Raw genomic sequence first — 13,903 nt, forward strand, 5'->3', positions numbered from 1 at the left:
AGAAAAATTCGTGTGTCAAGCCCATACTCAAAAAGGGGGCGCCAAATTATGTACCTATATCTTGTAAGATTATATTGTCAAGATAGGGGTTAATTAGTCATGAAATCAATACGATTCAAATGTCAATATGCCGGTTTCCGAATAGTGCGCCAGTGACTTACAGGAGGTTATGATCTTATGATCAAATTCAAATACGTATACATTTGCATTAGCATAGCCTGAAGGTTAGAAGAACAAATGCGAATAACATTATCAAACATAAAGACATGTTATCTTCACATTGAACATCCATTAAAAGTGTCCTTTAATGTTAACCTTGTTGAAGTACTTAATATAAAGTTACAACGGGGTTTAAACTCACAGACCATAAATATTTACAATTTTCTTGGATCTAAACAAAAATTTGTAGTTTATGTTTCTTAGGATTTCGCTTATCTAAAGACATGTTGTTTTTAATAATTGCAGCGTCATCTGCGCTGTCTTTTCGTGTTCATTCTCATTATTTTAGGAAAATATTAATATGTACATACATTTCTTGCTAATTACTTAATTGCACACAAAAAAGGAACTTTTCACGTCTCTACAACACTTTTTATCAAAATATCAAGTCACATTTTAATGTCAAACGAAATCTTAAAACACCTTGCTATAACGATCTCAATTTAATCGCGCCTACATCGTTCCCCGCAATTATCCGTATCTGCAAAACGATCACAATTCAAAACTCTCGATTTGTCCACCCTCCATTTTCGAAGCAAAAAAACACCCGTTTACCTGCATTATTGCATCCTGTGCATTGTGCGATGCACCTCAACAATACAGGTATTGTCAATACGCGTATAGAACGGTTTTTAGGACATGTGTTCTATGCTTCTATGGCCGTCAGGTTCTATTCTGCCATGTTTCGAACACAATGAGATTTATGAACTCTATGATGTTATGAAACGTTTTAGTTACACAGCATGCAAATTGGTACTTAATAAATCTTAGGAGTCATACAAATGTACCACATTTAATTTGGACCCGTATGCTAATTGTAACAGGTTATGAATTTCATTTGGATAATCTGGTCGATATGTTAAAAGTGACATTTCTTCAACCAGAAACGTTGACACTGACAGATCAAAAATCAAATTCAGATCCTACACAATCAGAATACGCCTCCTGCTGTCTATTAGTTCTTGAGATCATGTTATACACCGACTGTTTAATTTAATAGGCGTATGAAACAAAAGTAAAATTCACTATTTTATTGCAAATGTAGAGAAAATGCAAAGATATGATAAACTCACTCCTACATCATTATTAGAAGCAAGGCTATCGCCCACCGTTCGGCAATTAGCGCCGCGATAATCAGATCGACAGTTTAGTACACCTATTGAACCCATTCCTACCTTACGTAGGTAGGTAGTGGGTAGATAGTCCGGTAGGCGTCACGTCGAGCCACGTGCGCCGGCGCCGCCGCCCCCGCCGTCCGTCCACAAACCATCAACAAATCACTTCCCTAATACCTCTCATCCACACTCACCCACTCACCTCAACACAAAATTTTAGTTTTTATATTGAATTTTTACCCGTTTTATTCATGGGCAAATGCCATAAAAAATTCTCACAGGAACTAGACTATATTTACAAAGAGCATACTTGTTTTCAAGTTGGGCATATAGAAAATTCCTAATTTTCATTTATTTTCGCAACCATGTCTGAATTCCATTTATTATCAATTGTAAATCGTTACCCTGTATACCATAGCAGTATAATTTTAGCATAAAACAGCTAATGATATAAGTAAATTTTAATCAAACGTACACTTTCAGAGTTATTGAGTTATATATTTAAAATGTTAAAAGCCGCTTAATCGCCAAAAATCTTCCATCGTACGTTTCACACGGCGAGCTTAGCTATATCTTTTGTTCCTTTCTAATTTCTTGGCTTTACACGCCCTCTTAAGGTTGTCACTATTAGTTTATACCAACATTAATCTTGCCAGATTTATAGCATTATCAACCGCTTCTGATACTTACAGTCAAAGTTCATCGTAGGAAGACCGTGGGCGGTCGCATCTTCCAAACTGTCAATGGTCCCTCGATTTTATCTAAACTTTATTAGTAGTTTCCTAAAAAAAGTAGTTTTGATTAGTGTTAAGTCTTTGTATGGCTTCGGTTGTGTGCCAATACGACATTAGCTGCACGAAGTCATTAGTCGGTATCTGATTGATTACTGTCTTGATTATGGTGAATAAATTATTATAATGATGGATACTTGGAAATTATACCGTATGGTGTAATACTGGAAAGCTGGTGTCTAAGTTGTTCTTTGATTTTTATTGAACTTGACACAGTCCAGTTGTAATTATACCGATATTTTATAAGGTTTTTTTTACTTAATAAAAATATTTTTACCATTATAGAATTGAAATTGATATCGCAATTTTAGTGATGTTGTGTTTCTAGAGAGATCCGGTTATACATATGTATATTTGTTAAATTTACTCGCGTATTTCCTGTACTAATAGTAGTATACTAGTAGCATTATTACCTAGGGACATACATTATGTATTACATGTATAAAAATATTAAAACTCTTTGCCAAATTAAAATAACTCCTCAAAGATTTCTGACATGAATAGACACCAATATCAATGTCAAACCGCACGTACCTCAAGAGCCAGCAATCAGCGGGGACATCGTAGGCGCAAGCGCATGTCAATCATGCACATGTCATTGCCGTCTGACGCACGCGCGCCCCGGCCGAGACCCGCTGTGGTTACATACATGCCGTGGCTTATAACAGTAGCCAATATAATACCCATCAAGTATTATTACTACACAATATACCCATAAATGTATTGAAGATAGTCGTAATGCCATTTTAAGACACACGCACGTATAGTCATGGACTATATTTCATAAAACTAAATTTTTATAGAATAAAAATGTGCTGGAAAGCCACCTCAAATTAGTGTACCTAAAATATTTTGATTTCATATGATGAAAAGAGAGATAGTAGACTCGGAATTCACTGCACTTTAGAATAATTATTGGGAATATTGTGTGTAGGTAGTTGCAGAGAAAAGGGACCGTGAAATAAGTTAATTTGGGACACGAAGAGTAAAAGTTAAACAGCAATATTTCGCTTTGAACGTTTGTAGCTTGTTGAAGAAATTTGTGGTAATTTCTTGACTGGTGGTAGTTCAAGATTTAAAGATTGTAAACAAACTTTTTTTAACTAACAGAAAGTATTTATTTTGTCAGTCAAAATAAACTTGCTGCAAATAGACTTGCTGGTTTTACTACGTAGTACTTCAAGCTTCCTGTTATAGACTGTAAGCTTCCCATACAATGAATTGAAAACGCAAAGTGTAACTAATTGCAGGTGCTTTTAAAAGCAAACTTCACCGTGATACGTGGTCGTAAATCTAAGTTGATTCTTAGCTGACGCTTTTGTAAAGACTCACGGGGCGTCTTCTACAATACAATCTTCTACCTATAAAACGATACAAGTCACGTGAAAATCTTAGTGAAAAAAGCCCTTTTTTTGTACATTAAACAATCCAACCTGAACCAACATTAACAAAAGCACCTGAGTTTGGGAGATTCACACGGCCATAAAATATGAGCTAAAGACTGCCGTGGTCAGCCGAATAGGCACGAAGGATCAAGCAATTAACGTCTACGTTAAACTAAATATTGCAACGATTTAACGGTCTTACTCTGCTGAAAAGCAGTTACTTAATACTGTATATGTTTTGTTTAAAATGTCGTCAGGGGTCAAAACCGTTCGGGAAACGCGAACGATTTGACGATACATTTTAAGAAGTGGCCTTAACGCGTACTAAAAAGTTTTTAACATTTGTATCAGACTTTCGGCATGGCATGGCATGGCATGGAGATCGCTCAAATCTACTCCAACAGCATCGCCCCAGCGATACCTGGGCCGTCCGATCGGCCTCCGCCCCACCTGGCGTCCCAAGTCCCATCCATCTCCATGCCGATAACTGGCGGGAGATGGCACAGGATCGACACGACTGGCGTATACTCGTGTCGGAGGCCAAGACTCATTTTGGGTCGCTGCGCCATTAAGTAAGTAAGTAAGTATCAGACTTTGTCAATGGACGAATTGAAACAACTATTAGTATCATAGATGAATTTATTTTCATTATTACTACATTTTGCTTTCAAAATACATTTGGTTTTGCTACAAGTCATAAACTGTCACACAACAACTAGATATATTTTTACGTTTTCCCAACCTGTTTTCTTTAATAATTATTGTCTCCACGCCATATTATGTTCAGTTTACAGTAATCACATGTGATTTACTGTTCACAACTCACTCTCACATTAAATCTACGTATACGATGCGTGCAAACTGCATTACATTACAACAAATTGGTTTTGATGCTGGATGGAAACCAATTTTCTGTGCCCATTGACGGATGCACAGTAGAAAAACCATACGCAGTACCTCGACATTTCCAACTTATATATATGAATGAATTTTTTGGGGCAATACAGTATTAGACAAGTTAGTAAGATACATTACATACATTTTAACATAAATAATAATAAAATATTACAGGACATTTTTACACAGATTGACTAAGTCCCACAGCAAGAAGGCTTGTGTTGCGGGTACTCAGACAACGATATAATTATATAATATACAATTACATAAATACATAGAAAGCACCTAAGACTCAGGAACAAATCACACAAATAAATGCCCTTACCGGGATTCGAACCCAGAACCATCGGCTTCACAGGCAGGGTCACTAGGTCACTACCCAATAGGCCAGACCAGTCATCAATTTTAATTTCGTAAAAGACTTCGTGTAGAGCACGAGTATTTGCTGTAATTTTTTTTTTGTTATCTTTATTTGTTTAACATTATGAATATATTTATCTGTGAAAATTAGAATGTATGAATGTTGTCGTCTAGTATCCCTGGCAGTCTGATACTACCTCGACTTTTGTAAGACGATATTCCATATTTCGAACGCTAAATAAACCCAATCGATTACTTCTTATTTATGTGTAAAATATATGTTTTTGTTCAAATATGGATATCTCTTTCTTAAAGATTAATCCATTAAAAGTGTCCTCTGAAAGAAAGTGGTAATTTACTTTATCCCACGTGTGAACGTCTAGGTGTACGCCGATGACACACTTGCCCCAAATATCGTCCACTTGTCCGTTTCACTAGACCAGTTACGCCCAAACACCGAAACTTGTATTGTATGCACCTGATAAATTATCTCACTTGACATTTCTGTATTAATTAGACTGGTTTTAATCCCATAACTTGTAGCGAGATGAAATTGTAACAACATTGATTCAATAAAAGTTTATACCTTATACTTTCGAACGAACATATACGTAGATGAAAAGAGATAGACTTGGACACTTCAGAAGAATCAAATAGGTACATGGAACATAATTACATGCGTAATCGCAGAGAAAAGGGTCCTAGAGATATGCAGTACAGTGAAGCCAACTGTCACATTAATAGTTATTTGTTATACAAGGGTGCAAAGTTGTATTTTACCCGCGAGTGTAGAATTGAAACACGAGCAAGCGAAAGGATTCTATAGGTGAACCACGAGCGAAGCGAGTGGTTCTAAAATAGAATCCTGAGCGTAGCGAGTGTTTCAACACACGAGAAGTAAAATACATTTGCGCCCGTGTATAACACAAAACTTTTCACCTCACTATAGCGAGGAAAATGCAACATCCACAGGCGTTAGATCATCTTCATCACTGGAATCACTCATTTCTTTACGATATTATAACAGAAAACTCTGGAAGTTGTGTATTTTTACGCGAGTCGGTGAGAAAAGTTTTGTAGTAAAAAATTTGTTGACAATGTTGACATTTCTGACGTATGAAATGTCAACGATGCGTTTTGAAATTGCATCGACTCAACTTGTGCGTTCAGAATTATATTTAACATCGTTATAAAAAAACAAACGTTTCTTATGGAATTTTAAGGTTTATGACTTAAATCATTAAATAAAGCTAAATTTGGTATTTTTCATTAGATTCTCAAACCATTTATTTAATGATAATTAATATAGAACGAATCACTATTATAAACGATTTACGTTTTGTTATCTGTCAAGCTACTTAAACACGCTCCATCCAAGGTCAAATTACTTTCCCCACTAGTGGATAAAACGCGTTTTTCCCCGCTTGTATTGAAGGATAAAAGACAACTTTCCGAGCTAGTGAGGGGAAAAGTTCTTTTTAACTCCAGAACTAATGTTGTCATAAAAAGAATACTTAGATGTGTGATGTATTAACGGCAAATATACTTGTGTCATTTCACTTGAAGTTGTATTTTTTTAATGCAGTCCAAGATTGCAAAGAACGTAAACTGCTTGCAATATAAACAATACTGCATAACAGCAGCGAATTGTAATTATACCACAGACAGCTCTTAACTGAGATAATGGTTCCAATCTACATTCCAGCCTGCTGACCATTCTCCGCCGAAGGTTGAGAATCTCAACCTCAACTTGAGATGGCCCGTTACTTATTGTTTCCCAGACGCACAGTCAATACCATTGCTTTGTTTTAATGCGAAAAAACAACAGTTACGATGGTGTTTGTATTTTTCCATATATTTATTAAATAGACAGATGTTTTGAACACATGGTGGTAGCTAAAATTTACGATTAAATAAATAATACGAATCGTGAAACACAAATACATAAGTAGGTGATACTACAGGTGCATATCTATGTGTAAAAAAGCCTAGTAAGAAATAAATATGCTACACACCTGCGAAAGATGGTCTAGACACGATAAAAACACGATATTGATACCACCCTAGCAAGTAATGATCAACTTTACCCATTTGTGTTCTATAGTTAATACGCGTATCAAATGTCCTTCATTCTAAATGTCATGCCATAACTTGAAGTTTACTGCTTGCCTATTTATTTATTGTTGGGGTGTTGTGGGCCTGTGAGTGTCACGTCGACCAAGCAGTAATCTATTGTGACGGCCCTTTAAAGTTCGTTACTAATGCCCGTTGAGTCCAGAAAATTCCAGATTCTTTGGGCCGTACTGCTTGCCTAAGACTAGTTAACATAAATACCAACCTTAGACCCTGCAGCAATTTTAGGTCAATTTTATTAGCAGAAACTACCTATCTACTGTTTTAAAATAAGCTAAATAGCATAAGCATAACAAATTACCCATGCTCTTTCTGTGAATTGGAAGAAAAGGTTGTAATTTCTTATAAATTATCTTTTATGGTACGCTAACATTTGGTCCCCAGGTGCGCTAGAGTCGGGCCACGCTAAGTTTTCATGCCAAGTACTACGTCAAGTACGGATATTATAGGGATATGTATGCATACCTTACGATCTTACAAAGTCACATAGATGTCGCGAAAACATAAACGGGACACAAGCAACCACAAATCACAGTCCATAATCGTAACTTTATATTAAGCACATACTAGCGGATTAATCCACAGATTCTTAAGCACTTCCTCACTTAGAATTCAAGAACCAACCTAGCGTGACTTCTTCCTGGGAAACTGGTCCCATAGCCGACATCTCTATAAGGCAGTATAAGGAAATCTACACCTAAACTTGCATATAATCGCTTGAACTCTCTTAACAAAAAGCAGCATTGTGATCGAGTTCACACGGTGCAACACCGGGAGGACTTACTTTCAACTACCCATTAATTATACGCTGTTTTAACTTGAGAGATGAGATTGTATGTTTAATTGCTTGGTTCTACTTACGTGTGACTTGTTTTTGTTTTTGCCAAATTAAAGATTGAAGCTTAGCTTTCTATTTGCGAAAAAGTATATGCATATTTGTAATGGCTGCTGTAGAAATTGTGATTTACATTACAGTACAATTAGCATCAAAAGACACGGATCAGACTAAGCGTCATTCTCTTATAGCTTAACACATACGTCCCTGTCTGTAGTACAATTTGGCTTTTATACTTTAGAACGCGAACTGTAGAGATATATCTATATTAAATTTAAAAGTGGAAAAATTACTGCCTTGGGTGAGACCCAAGTCACACCCAAGGGAGTAATTTTTCCACTTTTAAATTTATTCTAAGCTTAATAGCATCGATCGCAGACGTTTCTGCTTGTTAAAAAAATTTAATTTATATCTATATTCTCGATGGTTGATACTTTTGGAGCGTTCTCTCATCCGCTACTGCTGCCGTACACTTCTTTTTAACAACATAGAGTTAAGTACAATAGTACATTTCGATGCTAGTGCGGAAAGTATGTCATTACTCCACGAGTACCGAGATATCGGGATACCGGGACGACCGAAGAATGACATTTCCACACGTGTATCGAACGACGTTTTTTAATACAGTTGCGAAAAAATAATAAAAACAACAAGTAAGGAATAAAAACTTTGGAAACTTAAAAGGCCTCTTATTAGGTAGTAAAAGTAAGAAAAAACGCCTCTTCTTTGACAGGCGTTTCGGCAGCTATTCCTTCCTCTAACTTCCATAGCTGTTCCGTTCCATTCAGACAACTTATTAAGAACGGTTTTTCAATCTTCAATATTAAAAAATAAACCCGTTATAATTATGATGAGGTAAGTAATTAAATTATGAAATATGTAAATTTTTCTTATTCTTACATTAACAGTAGGTTTTTATGTTGATTACGACGTTTAAAAGAAACTAATATTATCACTTATCAATAAGTAGTCATGAATTGGAACAAGTATAAATTTAAAAAATTGGAAAAGTAAAAAGCACTAGTTCGCGAAAACCAACTTTCCGCACGCTAAACAGCTACGTAAAGTAGCACTTTTTGAGCAACTGTATTAAAAAATTCTTAACCTGCAGCTGATGAAGCTTGTAGTCATCGTCTTATCTTATTAAGAGCTACTCTTTTACGTCCTTATAATAACTACTTTGTCTTCCGCTTTCTCACTATCTTTCTATGACAAATTATCCATGGAGATTGTCTACTTATCGCTTACCTAATTATTACTTGAACCGGTTGTTAATAGCTTTAGTTTTTTAAGAGGAATATTTGATCTAGCTGCCAGTTACACAGTTATAGTAATGTAGAATCTGACGCGATTGCTAAACCCCATCATACATTGATTTGCGAATGCGATGTACGTAAGCTCTTGACATTTTGTGGGATCCGCGGCACAGATTCGTATCTACAACTATTACTAACAACACTGACCATCATCAGACCTTATATAATTGTAATAAAGTATACAAATGGTCAAAGGAACAAGCTAACGAGCCGCTTGTTTGTGTAGCCTCGGACTAAAGATGTACAAGCGTTAAATCGGCGTTGCTAAATAATTGAACAATGCACGTCACGGTCATAAACATGTATACGTTTTCTTATTCCAACTGTATTAAGTGATAAAATACGTCTAAATTTTTTATGTTTACCCATTGTACAACCTAGATGGCACGATATTTAATGATGTAGCATAACTAACACATAACATACAAGAAATTACATACGTTTAGCGATAAGTATTCAAATAAATGATGTCATGTCTCATTAAAGCCCCATTTAGACGGTTCAATTAAAGCAAGAGTAAATAGGCTATTACCGAACCGGTGAGCTCCATCTTAGGCCCTGTCTTCACTTTCCATCAGGTGTGACTAGGGCCAATCGCCTATCAGTTTATAAAAAAAAATACCGTCTAAATTTCTTAAGGATAAGTTGAACTTTTAATGAAATTATGTATAGGTAGCTAAATTAAATATTCATCTTAATAATATTACAACGAACATTTGAAGTAAACGTTTCTTTATCAAATAAACCTTTACCTACTTAATTATTCGGTGGCGAAATTCGATTAAGCGTATCATCCCATCGCTTACCAAGCACGAGTGTGTCAAAGATAAACCACCAGTACAAACAAGCTCTCCGATTACTTGTAGTCAAGGCGGCGCTGGAGGTCAAGTTACAATGGTGATAACTGCGTTTGCGCACCTAATGAGATATGAATGTGCAGCTGTAAGTTCATGGTCTTACTCTTAACGCTTGAAGCTTGCTGACCTTTTTAGGTCCTTTCTAGTTTCGGCGCAAGGATAACAATTACTACGATTGGTCGAATTATACGGTTCAATTAATTTGATCTTTAAGTTTTATGTGAAGTAATGTTTTATTTTATTTTATCCTAGATGTGATTAAGTTTTTGACTCGCGCTCTACCTCATGCCGTGGAATAGCTGATCAAGCTGATGGGAAAACACAGACCCGAAAGAGGCTGTTCAGTCTTGTCTAACATAAACGTAAAATGGCGAAGACAGTAATTGTTTTAAACTGCATTTTAATAAGACACCTATGCTTATACTCAACGCTCCTTCCCATTACTAGTTCATTGCATTCTGACCTTTACCGACATGTAAATAAGGTAAATAAACACGGGACGACAGATAAAAAGTGTCGGGATACGAAGCGTTACGTTTAGTGTTATCGTTATGCAAAATGAGGATGTTGTCGTGTTGCAGAACCGGTGCAGCGACGGGTTTTAGACTTCATTTGTATATGTACAGTTAGCTAAAAAATACTTTGCGCAATGCACTTTAATCTTGTTAAAGTCTTGACTGGCATGTAAATCGTGGCACGGCAAATTCTACGCTACGCAATAGTGACATAGTAATTCTTCTTCACCACATATATCATATTATGAATATCAGTTTAGGCTTGGAATTTATTAGTAGAGCAGAACTGTCTTTTCAGTCACTTTTGCTGTAGTTGGTGGTTGGTGGATGTCGCTACTAGTCGCGTTGAATATTTTTGAGCGCTTTACTAGCGTACATAATTATTAATATGTTTTGTTGTCACAGACTGTACACAAACGTATAGATAATAGAAACTATACATCTCAGAAATCTTTACCTACTTATTAGACATTGGCTACATTAAAAAACCGGCCAAGTGCGAGTCGGACTCGCGCACCGAGGGTTCCGTACCTTTTAGTAGGTATTTGTTGTTATAGCGGCAACAGAAATACATCATCTGTGAAAATTTCAACTGTCTAGCTATCACGGTTCGTGAGATACAGCCTGGTGACAGACAGACGGACAGCGGAGTCTTAGTAATAGGGTCCCGTTTTTACCCTTTGGGTACGGAACCCTAAAAAAAGGATAGTTACGTACCACGAATCGAATAGAATGCGCACAAAGCGCATAACTTTAATAAATAGGAGTAGTTTATAATGTAAGTATACGATTTAAGTCTTGCAGCCGGCTGATGCTTTGTAAATATGGACACACCTGTGGATCACAATACGGCAAAAACAAAATGAACCTATGTTTGTTTTATGAAGACACCTGCACAAATACATACGCTATTCGCTTAATCGAAACTGTCGTGAAAGTGACTACTTTCAGTAAAGTAGAGCCTTTGACTGTGTTAATCTGCTATGTGCCCGATTTTGGAAAACCGGACTGAAAACTATACGGTTTTTCTTATTTCAAATCTGACAGTTCGACATAACTGACAAGTTATTTTCAGTGCGTTACCCGAGTAATTGGCTGACTTTACCACAATTTGCTTCATCTTCGTGCAATAACACAACTTTGTCTTACATGAAACTTGCAGTATGATCGTGGTCTCAGATTTCAATACTCTATGTAATTTATCTACACGAATAATTATTTGAAGCAAATTATTCAGAGCTTTTCCCTGAAAATTATATCTTAACTGTCCAATAATTAGGTTCAATTTACCAGGTCTTGGAAATATAGACTGGGCGCGATTAGCTCACCACACTGGTCGGATTACTCACGGTTCTCTAGTCTAATCAGCGACAGGACGCTTTTAATAGTCTTTCTAAATTAATTTTAGAAATCAGCGATATCAAATTTCAATGTCATTTTGACAGTGCTTCATTGTCAGCGTTGAAGTTTTGATTAATTAACGTGCACAATGCCAGCTAATTAGTTCAATGGTATATCATCGTTGTTTCTAAAAAAAAGTATCTCTAAAAGTTTTTCAAATAAAAAGTCTACAATTTTATATTCACTCTTTCAGATAGGTACTCTGAAATATTGTTAGTATGAAAATATTTCAGGAGGTAAATACGTTCGAACATATTGTGTCATTAAAAAAAAGGTGACATAATTTAGCTGGTAGTTTAGAAATAGAACGCATAAAGTGTTCTCTACATAACATTTACTTCCATTGATGTTTTGTTACTGTTACTTAGTATAACTGAGTAAGTATAAAGATTTTCCACAAGGCTTTCCGCTACCTCAATTAAACATAATGGTCTAAGCTTCCGTCACCTCTAAATAGATAATTCATTAAACATCTATTTCAAACCATACAAAGCTCGCAACCAGCTTATACGTAACCGGACTCCCGCGCAAGCCTCTCTGCTGTCTCTCTCACTTGTATGAAAACCGGCGCCGGCGTCTTGGATTATCGTTGCATGCGCGATAAGAGATTTTCCGACGCCCAGTTTGTTGTGACCTCTATATCTATGCTTAATTGAAGAGTACGCTTATGCTGGTTTGACAGAGCCTTAGGCTTGTCTGTGCTTGGTATGCGATTGAAATGAGAATCCAAAGCCTCCATGCTTCGTCCTCGTCGCTCGCGCCTGTCACTGCGCGATATCTGCGTCGCGCGCGCAGTATATTGTAACTATCGCGCCGTGTAGACGCGCGCATACGTGAAACAAAAAAAACATTGTTATGTTGTGATTGTGTAGGTTATTATAACCTAAAGTTATACCACACATGTGTTTTCGTAAGTGAAGTGTCGATTTAAAGTGTAGCGAAGTGAATGTGTTGGAAATCTTGGAATCTGCAGTGCTTGGACTTGTTAGCCTTGTGTGCTACCACGGCAATACAAATTCACTGTCTACTTGCGATTAATATTTAAATGTTGCGATAGAATACGGACCATACACTTCAGGGTCAACATTTACCTATAGGTGCTTGTTTTAGTTAGGCAATTACAATACTTAGCGCGTAGTTTTACAAGTTGAAACTAAAAAAAAAAACAATTACCTTGCCATATTGTTCATACAAAGCATAAGAGAACATATGTAGCATCTCAAAACGCTTTTTAACTTAAAGAGCTTTGTTATCTAATCTTATCAGGCAACTTCACGCAACGTACTTATACTTAAAACATAACTCTTCAACCCATTAAGACTCTATAGTCTATACACGTTTTTCTGGCAGTTGGTGTAATGCGTCACTAATTACATGTCATTATTCGGCCCCATTGTTCACCCGCTGCACTTGTGGCCATGCAAACCAACATACTCTTACCAAATAGGATATTATAGGAGCGCTTACTTCAATCGTATGTCTGCCCTTTTGTTACCTTATTCGCAAAACAAACCCACTCGCGTATTAATACTCTCATTGTCCTCGTGACCAATTGCAAATTACTCCCACTCAAACACGTTTTAGGTGCTACGACAATTTTGATACAAGTCCTGTGTAAAAGAGCTTGGTTTGCATTTGATGGCTTCAGCGTGGCCGCGGTTTCTCGTGAGTTGCAGGCGACCTATTTGGAAAGGGGCAATTGGCAAACAGTGTAGTAGGAGCCGATTTGGCTCACTTTCACTCGCGTTCCCTTTAAAATTACGTCGTTTATTACTTCAATATGTTGATACTCTGAAATAGAAACGATATTGACTATCGAAACATAAGATAACTTAACTTGCATCAAGCTTGCAAACGAAGAACGAATCTTTGTGGAAAGTATTTTCGCTCGTGTATAAACCTTTAACATTGTACCTAGTTACAAAGTATCTAAAGGGCACTCATCAATATTTTGCTCATTGCGCAAAGGCTGATGAGAATGGTGAACAATATTATACAAACAATTATGACTTCTGGTTCATAAATGTATTTATACAACGAACAATATACGCATGTTCCTTATCAATTAATTATTTAATC

The 13,903-nt window shown here is 36.4% G+C and overlaps 2 protein-coding genes across 4 annotated transcripts in view; one reads left to right on the forward strand and one right to left on the reverse strand.

The window, feature by feature from the left end:
* LOC134743454 (bone morphogenetic protein 1) overlaps nt 1-13,903 on the reverse strand; it is a 477,569-nt gene that overhangs the window by 388,862 nt on the left and 74,804 nt on the right. The gene's annotated exons all lie outside the window — the stretch shown is intronic.
* The window catches only part of LOC134743453 (uncharacterized), a 93,270-nt gene that overhangs the window by 63,135 nt on the left and 16,232 nt on the right, over nt 1-13,903 (forward strand). Inside the window, exon 1 of one of the 3 annotated variants that reach the window (XM_063676878.1) lies at nt 12,589-12,734. The exons of the other annotated variants lie outside the window; for them this stretch is intronic. The gene's annotated coding sequence lies outside the window, so the exon portion shown is untranslated. Of the gene's footprint in view, nt 1-12,588; nt 12,735-13,903 lie in introns of those variants that run through there. 3 annotated transcript variants of the gene reach the window in all.

The sequence above is a fragment of the Cydia strobilella genome, chromosome 8 (assembly GCF_947568885.1).
Source record: "Cydia strobilella chromosome 8, ilCydStro3.1, whole genome shotgun sequence".
NCBI lineage: Eukaryota > Metazoa > Arthropoda > Insecta > Lepidoptera > Tortricidae > Cydia > Cydia strobilella.